General features: G+C 38.0%; 1 long non-coding RNA gene across 1 annotated transcript; it reads left to right on the top strand.

Annotated features, from left to right (window-relative positions):
* Positions 1 to 17,683: 17,683 nt before the first annotated feature.
* On the top strand, positions 17,684 to 19,454 carry LOC126716135 (uncharacterized). The gene is made up of 3 exons (XR_007652013.1): positions 17,684 to 18,652; positions 18,939 to 19,158; positions 19,360 to 19,454. It is a non-coding gene; the product is annotated as an uncharacterized LOC126716135 (long non-coding RNA).
* The last annotated feature ends 381 nt before the right edge of the window (positions 19,455 to 19,835 follow it).

Raw genomic sequence — 19,835 nt, 5'->3', positions numbered from 1 at the left:
TTGTAGGATTGTTCCTAGATGCATATACCTTGTGTATTATGCATTGGTTGAGTGTTGAGCATACAAGTATCTTGCCTTATGCTTGTTAGCTTGTATGTCTTTGTGTTCATTCCAAGTGTGAATGAGCATTGTGGTCACTGCCTTGTAGTGATTACTTGGTTGATCAAGCTATGGTTTGTTTCTTCACTCCATCTTTGCTTGATCACCTTAAGCTTGTTTCATATGCATTTCATGTTTTTCTGCATACAATGATCATGGTGTATTGTTGTGTTTCAGGAGTTTCATGTTCTTATGATTCAAGTGCTTCACAGCTTCTAGAGTTAGGTGTGAGTGAGTTTTGTTCAATTGTTCCCAACTCACATGTTAAGTCTAGAATCTGTTTTAGGGTTTTGTCACGGAATAGCCAAAGGGGGAGATTGTAAGGTTGAATTTATTCAACCATCTAATTGGCTTTATTCCGTGCCAAATTTGCTTGTATTTCAGCATTTAGTAACCCTGTATTTAGGTGGGTTTGTTGTAAGGGTAGTGAGTGAGATAGAGTGAAGTTTGCTCAAGAGTGCGCAAGAAAACAGAGACTCGCGGCTTGGTCTCGCGGGTGACTCGCGGCTGCAAGCCGCCAAACGCAGCACACGTGCCAAGCATGCCGGAAGGTGAACAGTCATACTAGTTGGAGCACTACAGGACAAAACAGGACAACTGGCTATACGGTTATCTCGCGACTTAGTCAAGCCACGAGGTCAAGCCGCGAGCCACCCCTGTTTTGTAAAACCTGACGTTTCACATTCCTCTCCCACTCTAGTATAAATACCCCTTTTACTCACAAATGTAAAAGAGCTTCCAGAGAGAATTTTGAGAGAGAAACCCTAAAGAAAAATAAGATTGATTCACCCACAATCTATACATTAGAGTCTCTTCAAATTCCTCAACTCTCTTCCTCTCCATTGTCAAATCCTTGAGAGGCATCTTACCAAACCTTGTTCTCACCATTTTCATTACTGTGAGAGAGCTGTTTAGATTTCTGGGAAGCAGTTAGGAAGGAACCAATCTTCATTGGTTGATGCTACGGTCTAGTAGCGGAATCTGGGAAGCTAGAAAAGAAAAAGGTTCGGCGCAACCTCGTTGGAGCAAGAAGCTTGGAGGGCTTAGGTGCACTGGGTAGATTAGGCTTGGAGGGTCTATTGCTGTCCATGTATCCCAACTATATTTTCTAGTGGATTGTTTACCGCTTGGAGGGCGACGGAGAGGTTTTACGCCGAGGGCTTCGGTTTCCTCTTCGATAACACATCGCGTGTTGTCTTTGTGTTTGCATCTTCCTTCCCTTCTATCTTTGCCTTTTTAATTATCTGCTGTGGGTTGTGATTTTAATTTGGCTTAGATAGTTTTTCCAATTTCATATTATAGCTTATGTTAAGTTTCCGCACACTAGTTGTTTGACATAATACTTGAATTGGTTAAGTTGTAATTTGGGGGTCTAAACGTTCAAGGGTGTTTATACACATATTTGAACTTTCAATTTGTGTGTGGAGGGTGGGGGGGGGGGGGTTGAAACAAAATCTTAGGTCGTCAACCTTGCACAGATTTGAAGGGAAGAGCAAAAAAGACGAGAATTTAAATTATTTTGTAGAATTCCATGTAAGGCTAGTCATCTTATACTGCACTTTTGATTTCTATGCTACGTATGCAATTCTACAATACTTTTGCAAAGAGAAAATATCTACAATTTCCTATTTCAGTTGAGATAATTGTAGAGTTTTTTTTGGCTATCTTAATTTGCCCTTTTTGTTTTGGTTGTGTAGTGGACGGAGTCTTTGAAGGTTATGTACTGAAACTATTTCTTTGTTTTTTGCTCTTTAGCATGGTTGCTAAATTGATTGAACCTTGTAATCTTGTGGTCATGGTTGTGGTTGACTTTCCCTGAAACTTATTCATCAATCTTCTAAATCTGTATCCTTGCTTCATCACAACTCTGCATAATTTACAAGAGCAACAAAATAGGCCACAAATTGCAACCTCAGTCAAATCTGTAAGGTTGAATTTAATCAACCATCTTGTTGGCTTTATTCCGTGCCAAATTTGCTTATAATTCAACATTTAGAAACCCTGTATTTAGGTGGGATTCATGTAAGGGTAGTGTGTGAAAGAGTGTGAAGAAATGCTCAAGAATGTGCACTTAGCAAGGCCTCGTGACTGGATCTCGCGATTGGCTCGCGGCTGGCAAGTCGTCAAAGCTAGCACATGTTTGAAGCATGCAGATGAGCTGAAGATTCACACCAGCTAGAGCATTACTGGATAAAACTTCTAGTCTAACGAGGCAGTTAGCTCGCGACTCACTCAAGTCGGGAGGTCAAGTCGCTAGACCACTCTGTTTGGGAAAAACTGACCTTTCGCATTCCAAACACACACCAGTATAAATATCCCTTATACCCACATATTGTAGAGAGATTCGAGAGAGAATTTTGAGAGAGAAACCCTAAAGAAAAACAAGATTGACTCATCCACAATTCTCATCCTTTGATTCTCCAAATTTCTCTACTCTCACCCTCTCCATTGATACATCCTTGAGAGGTACATTTAATCAAAACCTTTTCTCACTATACCCATATCTGTGAGGAGGCTACTTGGTGCTTGGGAAGCAGTTAGGAAGGGACTAATTGATATTGGTTGATGCTATACTCTATAACGGGATCCGATAAGCTAGAGAAGGAAAAGGCTCGGCGTAACCTCGTTGGAGCAAGAAGTTTGAAGGGCTTAGGTACACTGGGTAGATTAGGCTTGGAGGGTCTTCTATTGTTCATGTATCCCAACTTCATTCTCTAGTGGATTATTGACCACTTGGAGAGCGGCAAAGAGATTTTACGTCGAGGACTTCGGTTTCCTCTTCGATAACACATCGCTGTGCTGTCTTTGTATTTGCATCTCTCTTCCCTTAATCTTTGCCATTTAATTTCTACTATGGTTGTGATTTTATTTGGTTTAGATTGTTTTATCAATTCTGGTTTAGCTTATTTTCATATTCTGCCCATACATTGTATAATAATAAGCTTGAATTGGTAATTTGTAATTTGAGAGTCTAAACGTTCAAAGTGTTTTACACACTATTTGAACATTGAAATAATGTGTAAAAATTTCAAGCATCGATCTCAAAAAGAGATGTAAAGATAAAAAATGATCAATTGTTATGAATTGTAAAGAAGCCAAATGAAAAGCTTCGAAGATATGTAATCATTTTCTTGTGGGAGATCATATATGTTCATTTCTATAATTAAGATAGACCATTTGACTTAGTACTAGTTGTGTATGACTTGATTGAATTGATCATTGAAACTTCACTCTAGACTAAGGACTATTTTACATTTGATACACACACACACAACACACATGCCTAATGTTCAGTGAATATTTTATTCATTTGTTGAATTGTACTTGTTTAAATGTGATGTGTGTGTGCTCAACTCTATATGGATCAAACCAAAAAGATTTTTGATCATTTTATTTGTTTTTGGAAGTAATTTTTATCCCTCTTTGTGTTCATGTTTAGTGCTTACTTTATTTTTCATTGTTTAAGCATGTTTTGTGTTGAAAAACAGGTGTCAAAATTTTTGGCTACTTATTCTGGCTACTCTCGTGAGTAGCGAGTTTTGGCTACTCGTTTTGTCGACTCGCCCAATAGCGAGCTCTAGTAGCAAGTTTACACAGAATGGTTTCGCGACTCACTCGCGACTCGCTAGACGCAAAACGCACAAAAACAGCTTTTTAAAGGGCTTTTCATGGGAAACTTGTTTTAAACCTCTCTCATCCTCTCTAAAACCCCTTTTTCAATATTTTTACATCAAAACCCAATCAATTTGAATGGTTTTTCATTCCTTTACATCTCTAAGGTAATTTTAAACTCTTTTCACTGATTTGGATCCTTAGATTATGTTTTGGAGTATTTTGTGCTCTTGGCTAGGATTTTCATCATAAGGGTTGGGAAAACTTAAATTTTTGCCAAATTTTTGTATGAGATTGGTTTCTTTTGATGATTTGCATTGGATGTTGGCCCCTTGTGGCAAAAAGAACATGTATTAAGGGTGGATTTCATGATGTTCATGCATTGTTTTACATTGTTGTTCATAGTGTGCACACTAGATGTTTGATAAAATGCCTCTTAGGCATTTTCTCACTTGTTTGGACTTTGATGAGTACCAAACTTTGGGGTTTCTCATGTTTCCTCGTTAGGAACATGTTTGGTTCATTGGTTGTGTATTTAACATACCTTGCCTCACATGTGAATTTTCCATACTTTGGTCATGCATTGCACATAGCCACCTTTTGCACACACCTTTGCTACCCTTGTCATGCATTGGTCTATACCTTGTTTCTTCATCCTAACATGTCATGTTTACCTTATGCTTTGTAGTTTTTTTGTTTTGTCTTAGGTTTGAGTTTCATTTTCTCATTTATCTTGCATCCCTCATGCATTATTATCATTGGTCGTACCTTCATCTCTTGCCCTCATTTCTCCTTGACCCTTTGTCTATTCGTGACAAAAAGGGGGAGAGTATATTCTAGAGAGTGTATCGGAGAGTTTTGTCATTTCTATATGACTATTGTGCACATTCTTAGGGAGAGAAATTCTATTTCTCATGCATATTTATAAGTGGGAAATATTCCATAGGGGAGATGCATATACCAAGGGGAAGAAGACATTGAGTTAATAAGAAAACTTTGTTTTGTCTGTTTTTCTTTATGGGTGGTACATCACTCTTATGCCCTAGTTGGATTTTATATCTTTGATGCAATTACTTTGAGTTGTTGTATCGGTTGAGCATTGGACATGCAAATGATACTTTGCATTGAGCTAACATATCCGGATGGTCATTCCTTGTGTGAATAAGCATTGTGGTTACTATTTATAGCGATTGTTCTTTTTTGGTCAAGCCATGCTTTATTGCTTTAATCTATATTGCTTGATCGCAATGTGCTTGCTTTATATGCATTACAAGTTTTCTACATACAATGATCATATTGTGTTGTTATTTTTCAGGAGATACTTGTTCTTATGGTTCAAGAGCTTCACAGATTCTAGAGTTAGGTGTGAGTGAGTTTTGTTCAACTGTTCTCAACTCACATGTTAATCAACCATCTTATTGGCTTTATTCCGTGCCAAATTTGCTTGTAATTCAGCATTTAGAAATTCTGTATTTAGGTGGGAATCATGTAAGGGTAGTGTGTGAAAGAGTGTGAAGAAAAAGCTCAAGAGTGTGCACTCAGCAAGGCCTCGCGACTGGCTCGCGGATTGCAAGTCGCCAAAGCTGGCACATGTGTGAAGCATGAAGAGGAGCTGAAGAGTCATGCCAGCTGGAGCACTACAGGACAAAACTTCCAGTCTAGCCAGGTAGTTAGCTCGCAACTCAAACTCGTGACTCAGTCAAGTCGAGAGGTTAAGTCGCTAGACCACTCTATTTGGAAAAAACTGACCTTTCACATTCCAAACACACACTAGTATAAATACCCCTTATACCCACGTATTGTAGAGAGCTTCAAGGGAGAATTTTGAGAGAGAAACCCTAGAGGAAAAAAAGATTGACTCATTCACAATCTTCATCCTTTTATTCTCCAAATTCCTCTACTCTCACCCTCTCCATTGTTACATCCTTGAGAGGTACATTAGCCAAAACATTTTCTCAGCATACCCATATTTGTGAGAAGGCTATTTGGTGCTTGGGAAGCAATTAGGAAGGGACCAATTGATATTGCTTGATGCTATAGGTTATAGCGGGATCCAGTAAGCTAGAAAAGACAAAGGTTCAACATAACCTCGTTGGAGCAAAAAGCTTGGAGGACTTAGGTACACTGGGTCTTCTGCTGTTCATGTATCCCAACTTCATTCTCTAGTGGATTATTGACCACTTGGAGGGCGGCAGAGAGGTTTTATGCTGAAGACTTTGGTTTCCTCTTCGATAACACATCGCTATGTTGTCTTTGTGTTTGCATCTCTCTTCCTATCTTCGCCATTTAATTTCTGCTGTGGATGTGATTTTATTTGGTTTAGATTGTTTTATCAATTCTGGTTTAGCTTATTTTCATATTTTACACATACATTGTTTGATAATAAGCTTAAATTGATAATTTGTAATTTTGGGGGTCTAAACGTTCAAGGTGTTTTACACACTATTTGAACATTCAAAAAACCTTTCTCCGACAAAAGCGGATTGGCATACACCGGAGAAAGCAGTTTGGTTGCCAATATATCCAAGGAAATGAAGTTTGTGAAAGCTGAGGAACTGATGGTAGCTACCACAACTGATGAGAAAATGAAGGTGGAAAAGAAGAGGAATGTGACTGACCAACGGGTGTTGATAAAGCCTCGTAACCAATCAGTGGTCAAACCCAAAGCTAAAGGGAAATTACTTCCAAAATCACAGAGAGGTTCGAGAACAAAACATTTCTTCCATCATTATGGACTTCAAGGACACACCATTCCAAATTGGCATAAGCTTAGAGCATTAAAGAATTCAAGTGCTCAAAGGTCAAGAGGACCAAGACATGGCAAGGGGAATTGGACTGCTGAGCAATCAAAAGGTCAAGAAGGTGATCCCGGAGTGAGGGATGTGATGAAGATGATTGATGCATTCACCACATGTTTGGCAAGCTTCACCAGAAGGTTTGAAAGTCACAACGATTATACCCAATCCTCTAGGGATATCACCCCAAACGCAAGTGTCGTGTAGGTGAAGAATGGTACACATGCATAAGCATTACAACATGTCCATGCATTAATACTTCCTATGTTTTGTGACTTTGATTGGTTATGTGCCTTTTGCTATCATTCCAGCATGTGTTGAAAATTGTGTTTGTTTGCTTTTTACTTTGAATGTTTTTACATTTGTTTTTTATCAATATTTACTTGTTTTTGTATCAAAAATCCAAAAACACATAAAAAGTAGCAAATACAAAAAGTTTGATCAACATTATTGTGTATTGTCACAAGCATATTTTGCCTTGTACCTTTGTACTAATGGCTTTGTGCATTTAAGAGCATAACGTGTTTTTTATGCACTCATATCATCGTGGGAAAACTCTTGACATCTATGTGACTGTTGTAAATAAATCTTCAAATTTGTCATGAATGATTAGTCAATGGTTTTGTTGATCTTGGAACTTGCATAGACTTGTGTCTATATATCTTTCCACTTGTTTTTTTTTTTTTTTTGGTTAAAGAGCTCAGCAAATGTAAATCTCAAAATGAAAAGAGATAATGAGCTGTAAAAGCAGTCGCACATACTAGTATTTGACTAAAAAAAAGGGAAAGCGACCTTTATGAAAATGTATGGTGCCCAAAAAGCCAAAGGCTTGCTCATTAAATTGAAATATCAAAAATTTCAAGCATCGATCTCAAAAAGAGATGTATTGATTCAAAAAGATCAAATGATATAATGTGTATGAAGCCAAATGAAAAGCTTTAAAATTATATTATCAAGTTTATGTGGGAGGTCATATATGCATATTTCTATAATTGAGATTGATCACTTTTCCTCGTGCTAATTGTGTATGTCTTGGTTGAATTGATCATTGAAGCTTCACATTAGACTAAGGACTATCTCATTTTTGGTACCCACACATATCACACATGTCTATGTTCAATGAATGCCTTATTCATTTGTGTGATTGCACTTGATTAAATATGTTGCAGATGCTCAATTATATGTTGATCAAACACAAAAAGATTTTTGAGTGTTTTAATTGTTTTTGAAAAGTATTTTTGTTTTGAAAAATTTTAAAAACTGTGCAACCCTATTTTGGTGACTTGCCTCGTGGGTCAAGCCAGTCGTGAGCCCCCAATCGTGAGCTTACTTAGAAGGTTTTCGTGACTCTCTAGCAAGTCAAAGTCCCAGTCTCCAAAAAGACTTAGAAAAATTTCAAAAAAAAAATTTGGGTTTTTGGAATTCTTGCGACTTATGTTGGTGACTTATTCGTGAGTGGAAGCTCCAGTCGTGAGGGTTACTTAGAAGGTTTCGTGGCTCCCCACGCGACTGACTCGCGAGTGGAACTTCCAGTCGCGAAAAACACTTAGACAAATTTTTCAAATTTTGTCACAAGGGTTTTTGGCGACTTGTTCGCAACTTATTTCAATCATGAAAATCACGTGTTTTGAGCTTTAAGGACAGTTTTTCCCTCGTTCACTTTTACTGTCCATTGTCTTGTCTATTCATCTCTCTCACAAACTCACCGTTGAGTTTATTTTATAGGATCTACTGATATTGATAATATGATGCTTGTTTTACATGTTTTCATGTTTGCTTCTCATTTTTTAGTAGAATATCATGATTGTACTGTGTTGTGCATATCATGCTCATAGTAAAATATCTCAAAGACTGTTACTTGTGATTTTGTGGATTTCATAGTTTACATTGTGCTTAGATGTGCTTGCACATTCATCACATTTGCACACCATATGCACCAATGTTGCTCATGCTTAAATACATGCTTCAATACTACATACATGGTTCATTTACCATGATTGAGTGATATGTCTTTCTAAATAACAATGTGTGCTTATTTCATGGACTAACTGGGATCTAATCAAGTTTATATTTGTGTCTTGTGGTTTTGCACTTGGTTCTCTGCTATGTGTATGTTCTTTTGTAGATGTCTCGCCATTCCTCTCAAGGAGAAGATACTATGATTGATGTTCCATCATCCCCTGTTTCAAAACGGACTCGAAGTTCGTCTCCAGATTCAAACAGTGAGAGATTCAGGACTCCCCTCAATTCACAGACTTTCTCAAGCATTTTTGTAGAGGCTCCTACTGTGGTGGAAAGGGTTATAAAATTTGATACCTTGAGAACAACATTTATTCCTAGGATCTTTGAAGCAAAATATTGGGCTGATCTGTTCGGGAACTTCGAGGACCCAATTGATGAATTGGTTAAGGAGTTCTATTCAAATGCTAGATACACCGAGGTTGAGTTGAAGTGTTGGGTATGAGGAAAGGAGTTCAGCATCAATCCAGACTACATGGCAAAGGTTCTTCGAATCAATAGGCTGGCCAATGTAGATCTCACTCCATATGATGATAGACTTCCTCAGATACAAGAAATTCTTCAAATTCTTGGGCCTAATCATGACATTTCAAGCAAAGGCACATCCATAGGCACTGCAAAGTTTGCACCTGAACTGAAGACTCTCACTTTGATCATGTTCTTCAACCTCTACCCACTATCTAACACTGGCTTCATCAACCTTGGACCAGCACAATTCCTATGTGATCTCATCACCGAAGTTCCGATTGACATTTGTGCCCACATTTTCAAACCATTGGGAAAATAGCAGCTCGAATGGTAGCACGAACATGTCTTCCTTTTTGTAGTCTTCTCATGAAGATCATGGTTCTTGAAGGTGTTCGTCTTCCAACAGATGGAAAAATACTGGCACGTCTTCGCCCATTATCCATGATATCTCTTCAAGCAAGTAAGAGTCACTCTTCTAAAGAACCTGTAAGGTTGAATTTAATCAACCATCTTATTGGCTTTATTCCGTGTCAAATTTGCTTGTATTTCAGCATTTAGTAACCCTGTATTTAGGTGGGTTTGTTGTAAAGGTAGTGAGTGAGATAGAGTGTTGATTGCTCAAGAGTGTGCAAGAAAATAGAGACTCGCGGCTTGATCTCGCGGGTAACTCGCAGCTGCAAGCTGCCAGATGCAGCACACGTGCCAAGCATGCCAGAAGGTGAACAGTCATGCTAGCTAGAGCACTACAAGACAACTGGCCATACGGTTATCTCGCGACTGGGTCTTACGACTCAGTCAAGTTGCGAGGCCAAGCCGCGAGCCACCCCTGTTTTGAAAAACCTGACGTTTCACATTCTCCTCTCACCCTAGTATAAATACCCCTTATACCCACAAATGAAAGAGAGCTTCCAGAGAGAAATTTGAGAGAGAAACCCTAGAGTAAAACAAGATTGATTCACCTACAATCTATATATTAGAGTCTCTTCAAATTCCTCAACTCTCTTCCTCTCCATTGTCAAACTCTTGAGAGGCATTTTACCAAAACCTTGTTCTCACCATATTCATCACTGTGAGAGGGCTGTTTGGTGTTCTGGGAAGCAATTAGGAAGGAACCAATCTACATTGGTTGATGCTACGGTCTAGTAGCGGAATCCGGGAAGCTAGAAAAGAAAAAGTTTCGACGCAACCTCGTTGGAGTAAGAAGTTTGGAGGGCTTAGGTGCACTGGGTAGATTAGGCTTAAAGGGTCTATTGCTGTCTATGTATCCCAACTACATTTTTTAGTGGATTGTTTACCGCTTGGAGGGCGGCAGAGAGGTTTTACACCGAGGGCTTCGGTTTCCTCTTCGATAACACATCGCGTGTTGTCTTTGTGTTTGCATCTTCCTTCCCTTTTATCTTTGCCTTTTATTATCTGCTGTGGGTTGTGATTTTAATTTGGCTTATATAGTTTTTCCAATTCTATATTATAGCTTATGTTCATTTTCCGCACACTAGTTGTTTGACATAAAGCTTGAATTGGTTAATTTGTAAAATGGGGGTCTAAACGTTCAAGGATGTTTATACACATATTTGAACTTTCAGAATCTAAGAGTGAATCTTCCCCTCATGCCACTTCATCCGGTCATAGCTCAGCTACACCTGTACATACTGAGACTGCTTCTCCCATTACTCCTGAGTTGCAGACGACTAGCACTCAGTCTATACAACCTAGCTCTCAAGTTGACAGGTTAAGCACTTTGATTGAGGGTCTGTATCAGCGTATTTCCAGATTTGAAAGGATTCTCTACTCCACCAACAACCAAGTTCAAATGCGTCTCACAACCATTGAGACATAGTTAGATGTTACTCAACAAAAGCTGGAGGGCAGCCTTTAGCTATTCGTGTCAAAAAGGGGGAGAGATAATACAGTAAGGGGGAGAGCAACACGAGAATGGGAAGTGTGCATACTGAAAGGGGGAGTTGTGTGAGCTCAAAAGGAGAACACTAATATACATATACACATACTTTTGGCTTGTCTTATTTTTTAGTTTATGTGTTTATAAGCTTTTGTGTTTATAGCTTTTATAACTCTTGGTATTTACAGTGCTGTTGTTTAAAGTTTTGGTACTTTGGTTTATATATCTAAGTTTATATCCAGTATATTGTGCTTTGTACTCATGCTTTGTAGCTTAGTACTTGTTGTTAATGCTATGCATTTCTTCAAGTACATCACTCTTATGCCCTTGTTGGATTTTGTATCCTTGATGCAATTACCTTGTGTTGTTGTATCGGTTGAGTGTTGGACATGCAAATGATACTTTGCATTGAGCTTATTAGCTTAAATGTCCAGATGTTCATTCCTTGTGTGAATGATCATTGTGGTCATTATTTATAGTGATTGTTTGTTTTTGGTCAAGCCATACTTTATTACTTTAATCTATATTGCTTGATCGCATTATGCTTGCTCCATATGCATTTCAAGGTTTCTACTTACAATGGTCATATTGTGTTGTTGTTTTCAGGAAATACTTGTTCGTATGGTTCAAGAGCTTCACAGATTCTAGAGTTAGGTGTGAGTGAGTTTTTTTCAATTGTACCCAACTCACATGTTAAGTCTAGAGTTTATTTTAGGGTTTTATCATAGAATAGCCAAAGGGGGAGATTGAAAGGTTGAATTTATTCAATCATTTTGTTGGCTTTATTCCGTGCCAAATTTGCTTGTAATTTAGCATTTAGAAACCCTGTATTTAGGTAGGAATCATGTAGGGGTAGTGTGTGAGAGAGTGTGAAGAAAAGCTCAAGAGTGTGCAATCAAGAAGAGCCTCGCGACTAGATCGTTCCAGTTGCAAGCTTGAGTCGCTAGAACACCCTATTTGGTTGTAACTAACTCTTCGCATTCCATACACACCCTACTATAAATACCCTTACACCCACGAAATGTAGAGAGCTTCTAGAGAGAAATTTAAGAGAGAAACCCTAGAGAAAAAAAAGATTGACTCATCCACAATCTTCATCATTTGATTCTCCAAAATTCCTCTACTCTCATCCTTTCCATTAATACATCCTTCAGAGGTACATTAGCCAAATCATTATCTCACCATACCCATATCTATGAGGAGGTTATTTGGTACTTGGGAAGCAGTTCAGAAAGGACCAATTCGTTTTGGTTGATGCAATGGGCTACTGCGGGATCCGATAAGCAAGAGAAGACAAGATTTGGCGCAACCCTGTTGGAGCAAGAAGCTTGGAGTACTTAGGTGCATTGGGTAGATTAGGCTTGGAGGGTCTTCTACTATTCATGTATCCCAACTTTATTCTCTAGTGGATTATTGACTGCTTAGAGGGCAGCGGAGAGGTTTTATGCCGAGAACTTCGATTTCCTCTTCGATAACACATCGATGTGTTGTCTTTGTATTTGTATCTCTCTTCCCTTAATCTTTATCTTTTAATTACTGCTATGGTTGTGATTAATTTCGGTTTAGATTGTTTTACCAATTCTGTTTTAGCTTATTATCATATTCCGCACATACATTGTTTGATTATAAACTTATGTTGGTAATTTGTAAATTGAAGGTCTAAACGTTCATAAGTGTTTTACACACTACTTGAACATTCACTATTTATCAAAAAATACTGGTTATTTCTTTTCTTTTGGAGCCAATAGGGCATGCGCATACATTATCTGTTCCAGTCATTGAGTTGTCTTTCCCTCCTATTCATGTAATTATATCAGATATTTCTAAGAAGAAGGTCCCCTATATTATATTATATACGTCTATATCTCCATTTAATAAGTTGCAAGCAACCTGTGGTCATGGAGTTATCATTTATGATATATATACACTTGTGTCTTTTTTCTTTAAAAAAAAAAATTAGCACTTTAGTCAGTCAGTGGACACTGGTGGTTGTGTCGTAATTAATGTGTTGTAATCACTAGTTCTGCAACTTTGACTTGTTTTAGTATCAATCTTACCTCAGATGAATTTACATAATTTATTATCATTCCTTATTCAATTCAGTGACTTTGAAGCGAAATGGGTGGAAGAACAGGAACTCAGCTATTTCTGCTGCTGCTGCTGCTGCTTTTCATGCAATATTTGGTTACAGCATTGATAGCCAACGATGCCTCAAACGAAGACTGTAAGTTCACTTCAATAGCTTTCTCCTTTTTATTTCTTTGTTAATCAATTTTTCGTTGTTATCATATGTGAATGAATTGCTGAGACTGAAACATGGCAAAGACTATAAATTGGATTTTTGATTCTTGAAAAATACATTCAGTTTGGTGACCTTCGGACAATAATTTGACCCACCTGGGAGGAATTTTCATTTGTTCTTGTTGTAGTAAGCAGATGGAGAAAGAACAAAATTGTTCTAAATTATACTGGCAAGGGCTTGGTACTCAACCTCTGTCTGTCTTTTGCCTGCCAATCATGAAATAACATTTGTATGCTTCGACATAGCAAAAGTGCAATGTCAATGAAATTTGTGTGCTTCGGTATAACAAAATTGGAATGTCAAATGCTTAACATCATTGGGTATTTCTTTTCTCTCTCTTATATGCCCTTGCATGATTTGCTTAATATGAAAAACATGCAAAGAAAAATAAAAAGCAAAAAGATCAAAATACTTTATATATGATTGCAAGCGTGTATTTTAGGAGAAGTGGGAGTTATAAGATGTACCTCGAAGGTGATAGTCCCCATCAAACAGTTATGATTTTGTGTGAGTTAAAGTGATTTTCTCATATCTCAAATCATCATAACATGTATACACTTATGCAATCTTGCGATGTTTTTCACACACAACACGTAATATTATTTGCTACTATTGATAAATGTGCAGGTACAATGTGATTTGTCCATCACAAGGTTTACATGTGTTAATGTATGCTCACTAAACTGTCTTGACTTGTTTTTTAAATATAAAATTGGTTAGACTTGTTTTGTGTGTGTGTGTGTGTGTGTGTGTGTGTGTGTGTGTATTTTTAGGATCTTTGTGATTAACATTTTTATAGTTGAGAGATGTTTTTGAAGAGTTCAAAATGATGTTTGGATCTTTGGTTGTGTTGCATGCTTAATTGCATTCATATCTGTGTTTTCCCTTCTTGAAAAACAGTTTTTAAGCAATCTCAACACCTCCTCGACACCTCTCGATACCTAGCCTGTCTGTCGAGATTTTCAGTTGTTTTCTTATCGCAATCTCGACACCTCTTGATAGCTAGGTGGATCGATCGAGAAATCTCCTGTCTCTTCGATAGCTCCTCGATACCACCTCGATCCATCAAGCCTGCTTTGCTATGGACACCTCTCAATAGCTGCATCTCTCGAAGCTTTTAAATCTTGACACTTGTCTCAATACCTCTCGACACCTCTATCTGTCGAGATTTACTGAGGTTCTATATATAGGTTCTTGTGTGATTCGAACTTCATTTCCTCGATCTCTCTCAATCTATCCATGGCTGTTCATCTCCCAAACACTTTCCTCTCTCCCTTAAACCTCTTCCTCAAGCATTTTTCGAGACTAATCAAGCTTTTCCTCACTTGGTAAGTCTCTAATCCCTCATTTTCATGCATTTCATTCTTTGAAACCTAAGTTTTTGGGATTTTTGCAAAATTTGGGGTTTTTCAAAATCAAAGAGGTTTTTGTAAAATTTTTGGGATGGGTTTTGAGGATTTGATCTTAAAAACTTCATGCATTGCATTCCATGTGCATTATAACTGTATTTTCATGCATTTAGTTGTGTTATACATGTTGAACTGTTTGTGTGCTGGTAGGTTTGGATTGGGTTGAGCCTATGATGCTTTTTACTTTGCACGTCACATGCTTATGCATTTTCATGCATACATACCTTACATTCAATATATTTTTGTATATTTGAACTGTTTGGAGCTTTTCTAATTGTCTCTTTCTTCCCCTTCCCTCTCTCTGTCTCGTTTACGTTAGTGCGTCAATGGCACCGAAACATAAATATGCTCCGTCCCGAAACCCTCTTCGTTCTGGGGCATCGTCTTCTTCTGATCCTACCCCTCTTCTATTTGGTTTCGTGATGAGGATGCCTGAAAGGACTTCTCGAAGAACTTTTCTCGACGAGGTGTTCATTCGGAACGTCGAGTCATTTTGGCGGACTTTGCCGACACTTACCTACCTAATGTCATTCACAGTCAGGGTTGGAAGTCACTATGTGACGTCCCAGTCACATGTCCTTCCATGCTGATCCAGGAGTTTTACTCCAACATGCATGGAATTGATTCTTCAGTACCTCTCTTTCATACTCGCATTCGAGGTACGCACATAGTTGTCACACCGGAGTTGGTTTCCAATGTGCTCCGTGTCCCAAGGGTAGAGCATCCTAACTACTCCGATTGTGAGCGTCTGAGGACTGTATCCAAAGACGAGATGATTTCCGCTTTCTGCAAGCGTCCCGCGGATTAGGGCGATCATCAGTTTACACCATGTAAGGCCTTTGCTAAAGGTCCTAGATTCATGAACATGGTGATGACTTTTGTTTTGCACCCCCTATCTCACTATAACTCTATCACAAAGCCTCGTACTCGATTTTTGCTTTCTTTTTTAGAGCATCTCACTATAGATTTTCCTTCACATTTTATTCTTTCTATTATAGATGTGTATAGGGATACTGCTACACGTGATAAGCTCATTTTCCCTTCGGCTATCACGCAGATTTTATGCCATTTTTCTGTTCCTTTTCCCTCTTCCGACCACTTCCCTGTTATGTGTGCCATTGACTACGCTACCGTTAAACGGAGCAAGGCATAGTTTTGATCGAGACGGTCCGGTACGGCAGCTCCTTCCACTCCTTCAGCTCCATCACATCTGCTCCTCCCTCTTCTACAAGCGGAGTGACACTCGAGGACATCATGGCACAGCTTCAGCGCATGGATGCTCGCCTCAACACTCTTATTGATGAGTTATGTCAGGTGAACACTCGTGTTGACCACATTGCTCGACGCTAGGCTGAGATGGGTGGTTATACCATGCCTTCCACTCCTGTGGCCCCTGCGGATGAGAGTGATTCTGATGATGATGATGCTACTGCTTCTGATGATTAGGATGATGGCGATGCTAGCTCACCTAGCGATGACGAGATGTCTACTTGACACTCTTACCCTTTATCACTCGTGACAAAAAGGGGAAGTAGTTTTGGTTACGAGAGTAGTCACACTTAGGGGGAGGGTTAGCATAGGAGATTTTTGCTAGGGGGAGAGTGCACGTTGAGGGATGTCGTGAGGATTACATGTATCTTTTTCTTTTCTTTCTATTTGAGATACATTCATCTTGTACATGGGTCTTGTGACCATTATTGACATATATTGTACTTATCTTCTTTATATTTTAATTGTATGTTTCTTTCACCTACCCTTACATGTGTTGTTTCTTTTCTCTCTTTATGCACATGCTTCTTATTACTTGTATGCAATTTATTATTTCTGTTTCGCACTAAGATGCCTTAATGAGTTTTGTTTAAAGTGTTTCAGAAATGCAGGTTGTTAAAGTCTACTTGCCATAAACTCTCTTCTTGCAAAGTTTTTCAAGAGTTTGTGTTAGGATAGATTTTATTGTATTCAACAAGTGAGTATGAGTTGAGTGATTTATGACTTCTCTCATATGTTCATTTGTTTGTTGTGGTTTTGTCACGAATTGCCAAAGGGGGAGATTGTTAGGACATATGTGATTCACTTGTTAGGAACATATGTTACTATTTTATGTAATTGGCTAATCTTTTGACAAAATGCACTTTACTTGTATTTGGGTAGAACTAGGATGTGTTTAATACTTCAAGAAACTTTGTTTCAAGATCAAGTGTTAAAACCATGCAAGTCTGTCCAAGATTCAAGTCTGAAAAGTGCCTATCATTAAAGCTCAACAGCTAGCCATCCATCGAACTTAAAGAGCTGTTCAGCCCCGTGGCTCGACAGATAGGGTATCTGTCGAGGTTTATGAAAAACAGAATTTCAAATCTGTTTTGACTCTAATCCATGATTATGTGTTTGGGCTTTCTTTTCTCACAACCTTAGATATATAAAAGGATTATTTTAAGGGCCGTCAAAGTGGACACAAGTTGCACAAGTGTTGAGCAAAGTTTGTTCAAGCAAATTGTGACTGGAGACAGAGTTTTGCCTTAGTTCATCGTTCTTGTGAAGAAGTTGCTGTGTTTGTGCACTGTAGGGTTTTGTGACCAAGCATCTTCTTGATCCTTATCATCTGGATGAACTGAAGAACTTTGTAGCCAATAATTTTCTATAGTTGGTGATTGAAGTCGCGTACTGGGATCCGCGCAATTAGTTAGTCACATACTGGGAGCCGTGCATTGAAAAGGAGAGATTGTCACTACAGAAGAAGTCTAATTAGGTATTGGGGTAAGGGTTCAATTATAGGTTGGTATAAGGTACTGGGATTCATTTCCTTGTAACCGCTTGTTATGATAATAGTGAATTCTCGGGAGTGATGACCTTAAAATCACCCGGTGGGGTTTTTGCCATGTTGGTTTTCCCCATTCGTAAACAAATCACCGTGTCAATTTATTTTCCGCTGCACTTAGTTTAATTAGTGATTTATTTGTGCTACCACGCGTTTGCATGTTAATTTGATTAATTAATAATCTTGACTAATTAATCAATTAATTCATTACAAGGGGTCAATTCGTTTTTGGCCTATCAATTGGACTAATTATCCATAATTTTTCTGTGGACTTGTGGATAACGCATTTTGTAAGAATAATAATGAGAGTTACTGCATGGTTCCCCAATCAAAAAACACTAGTATATTCTCAACTCCACCTATAAACTGCAATTTGGGTCAGGATTCCAGCCCTAATTGTAAATGTGAATATTCATACAAGGGAACTCTATTTTTTTAAGCACCTTCCTTTTTAGATTTAGGAAACCCAAGTTACTACATAGCTATTAAAGGGTCTCTAATGAAATTTTGCGCAGTCCCACAAACTGCCTGTGGATTCAATTTCCATAAGTAACCTCTTCAAAGACTCATCTAAGAACCTTGAAATGAGCATACAAGTCTTCCCATCTTGTCAAAATCGTTTCAATCGAACAGGAATTTCTAACATTGGGTTTGTGCTACATCTAAGCCTCCAAATAAATTTGGACTCTTCTATTTTAAGGTTATGCCATATGGACCCTTTTCAAGTAACTTCCAATTTGCATTCTATATTAAAAAGTAATGGTTGCAATATTTGCCTTTTCTTATTGTGATGCATCTCTTAAAAAAGAAATTGATACAATGCTAGCTTCATCTTAATATTACCTCTCTCTCTCTCTCTCTCTCTCTCTCTCTCTCTCTCTCTCTCTCATGTTCATCATTTAAAGGAATACACAAAGTCAAATAAGCAGTCAAGCATAGGCATTATTATTGGAGCAACAATTGGTGGTACTGTCCTGTTGCTTCTATTACTCTTAGCAGGGTTTTATGCTTTCCACCAAAAAAGAAGGGTAGAAAGAGTTTCTGATCAATTACACCCTTTTGTAAGGGATATAATCACTTTCACACCATACAAATGCAGCACGCTAGGATCCAAATAATGGCAGTGGTGGCGTTCCTCAGTTGAAAGGAGCAAGATGTTTCTCTTTTGAAGAGCTTAAGAAGTACGCCAACAAGTTTTCTGAAGAAACTTCTATTGGATCTGGGGATTATGGAAAGGTTTAAATATGAATACTCTCTCTAGAATATTGGTTGTTCACGAAAGTTCCAAGAATATATAAGAAGATTTTTTAAATTTTATAACAAGAAATATTTTTCACTTAATGCAATTTGTTCTGTTCTTCTGCCAATTCAAATGTTTAATTTTCTTTACAAAATCTTTTCCCTTTTCTCCCCATAATTTTTTTTGGTTAATGACAACTCCTTAAGTTTCTCAATGTAGTTCTGAACTGTTCCTATCGATAAATTTTGTTACCAAATGTCTAATTTGTCAACATTACTACAGGTTTATCTGGGGACTCTTCCCACTAGTCAATTGATTTCCATCAAACAAGCTCAAAAAGCATCAATGCAGGGTGGCCTTGAGTTCAAAACTGAGATTGAACTTCTGTCAAGGGTTCATCATAAGAATCTTGTCAGCCTTGTTGGTTTTTGTTTGGATCAAGGTGAACAAATGCTTGTATATGAATATGTTCCAAATTGATCCCTGAAGGATAACCTTTCAGGTACTTCAACCACTATTAAAATGGATTTCAGTAAGTTTTCTTTATACTTCAACAGTGTGCCTTCCTCCAGAGACAATATTAGAGGAAAACATAATATGCCATAACTTTGATAGCCTCTTTCCAGGCAATGTAAATTATCATGTAGATAATGCTGATATAATTTCTCATTAACATTTAATGAGATAGCTGTTCTTTGTGCAGGGAAGTCAGGATTCAGGTTGGATTGGATGAGGAGACTAAAAATCGCACTTGGTGCAATTAGAGGCCTGGCCTATCTTCATGAACTTGCTAACCCTCGGATTTTTTTAGAAAATAACAATAAAATTCAAACAATATCATTAGTTAGGAAACGTTTGAAACTAATTTGGAATATAACAACTCGAGTTCAGTATCCACGATTTGTGTGCTATAAAATCGAGTATAGTGTACTCGATTTCCCTATTTTGCACTGTCCCCAGGTGGGTCTGATATGCCAGAAATCGAGTTCGTAGGAGTCGTTTTGTAAGAGTAGAAAACGAGATTAATAAACTCGGTTTATATTCTTGTAAACCGAGTTTAATAAAGTTGATTTTTATAGGTACAAATCGAGTTTAATTAACTCGTTTTGTATGACTGGAAAACGAGTTCAATGAACTCGGTTTCCATTCTTGTAAACCGAGTTCATTGAACTCGGTTTG

The sequence above is a fragment of the Quercus robur genome, chromosome 2, assembly GCF_932294415.1.
Source record: "Quercus robur chromosome 2, dhQueRobu3.1, whole genome shotgun sequence".
Lineage (NCBI taxonomy): Eukaryota > Viridiplantae > Streptophyta > Magnoliopsida > Fagales > Fagaceae > Quercus > Quercus robur.
Note: the sequence above shows the minus strand (reverse complement) of the source record. Positions and strands in the feature narration are given on the sequence as shown.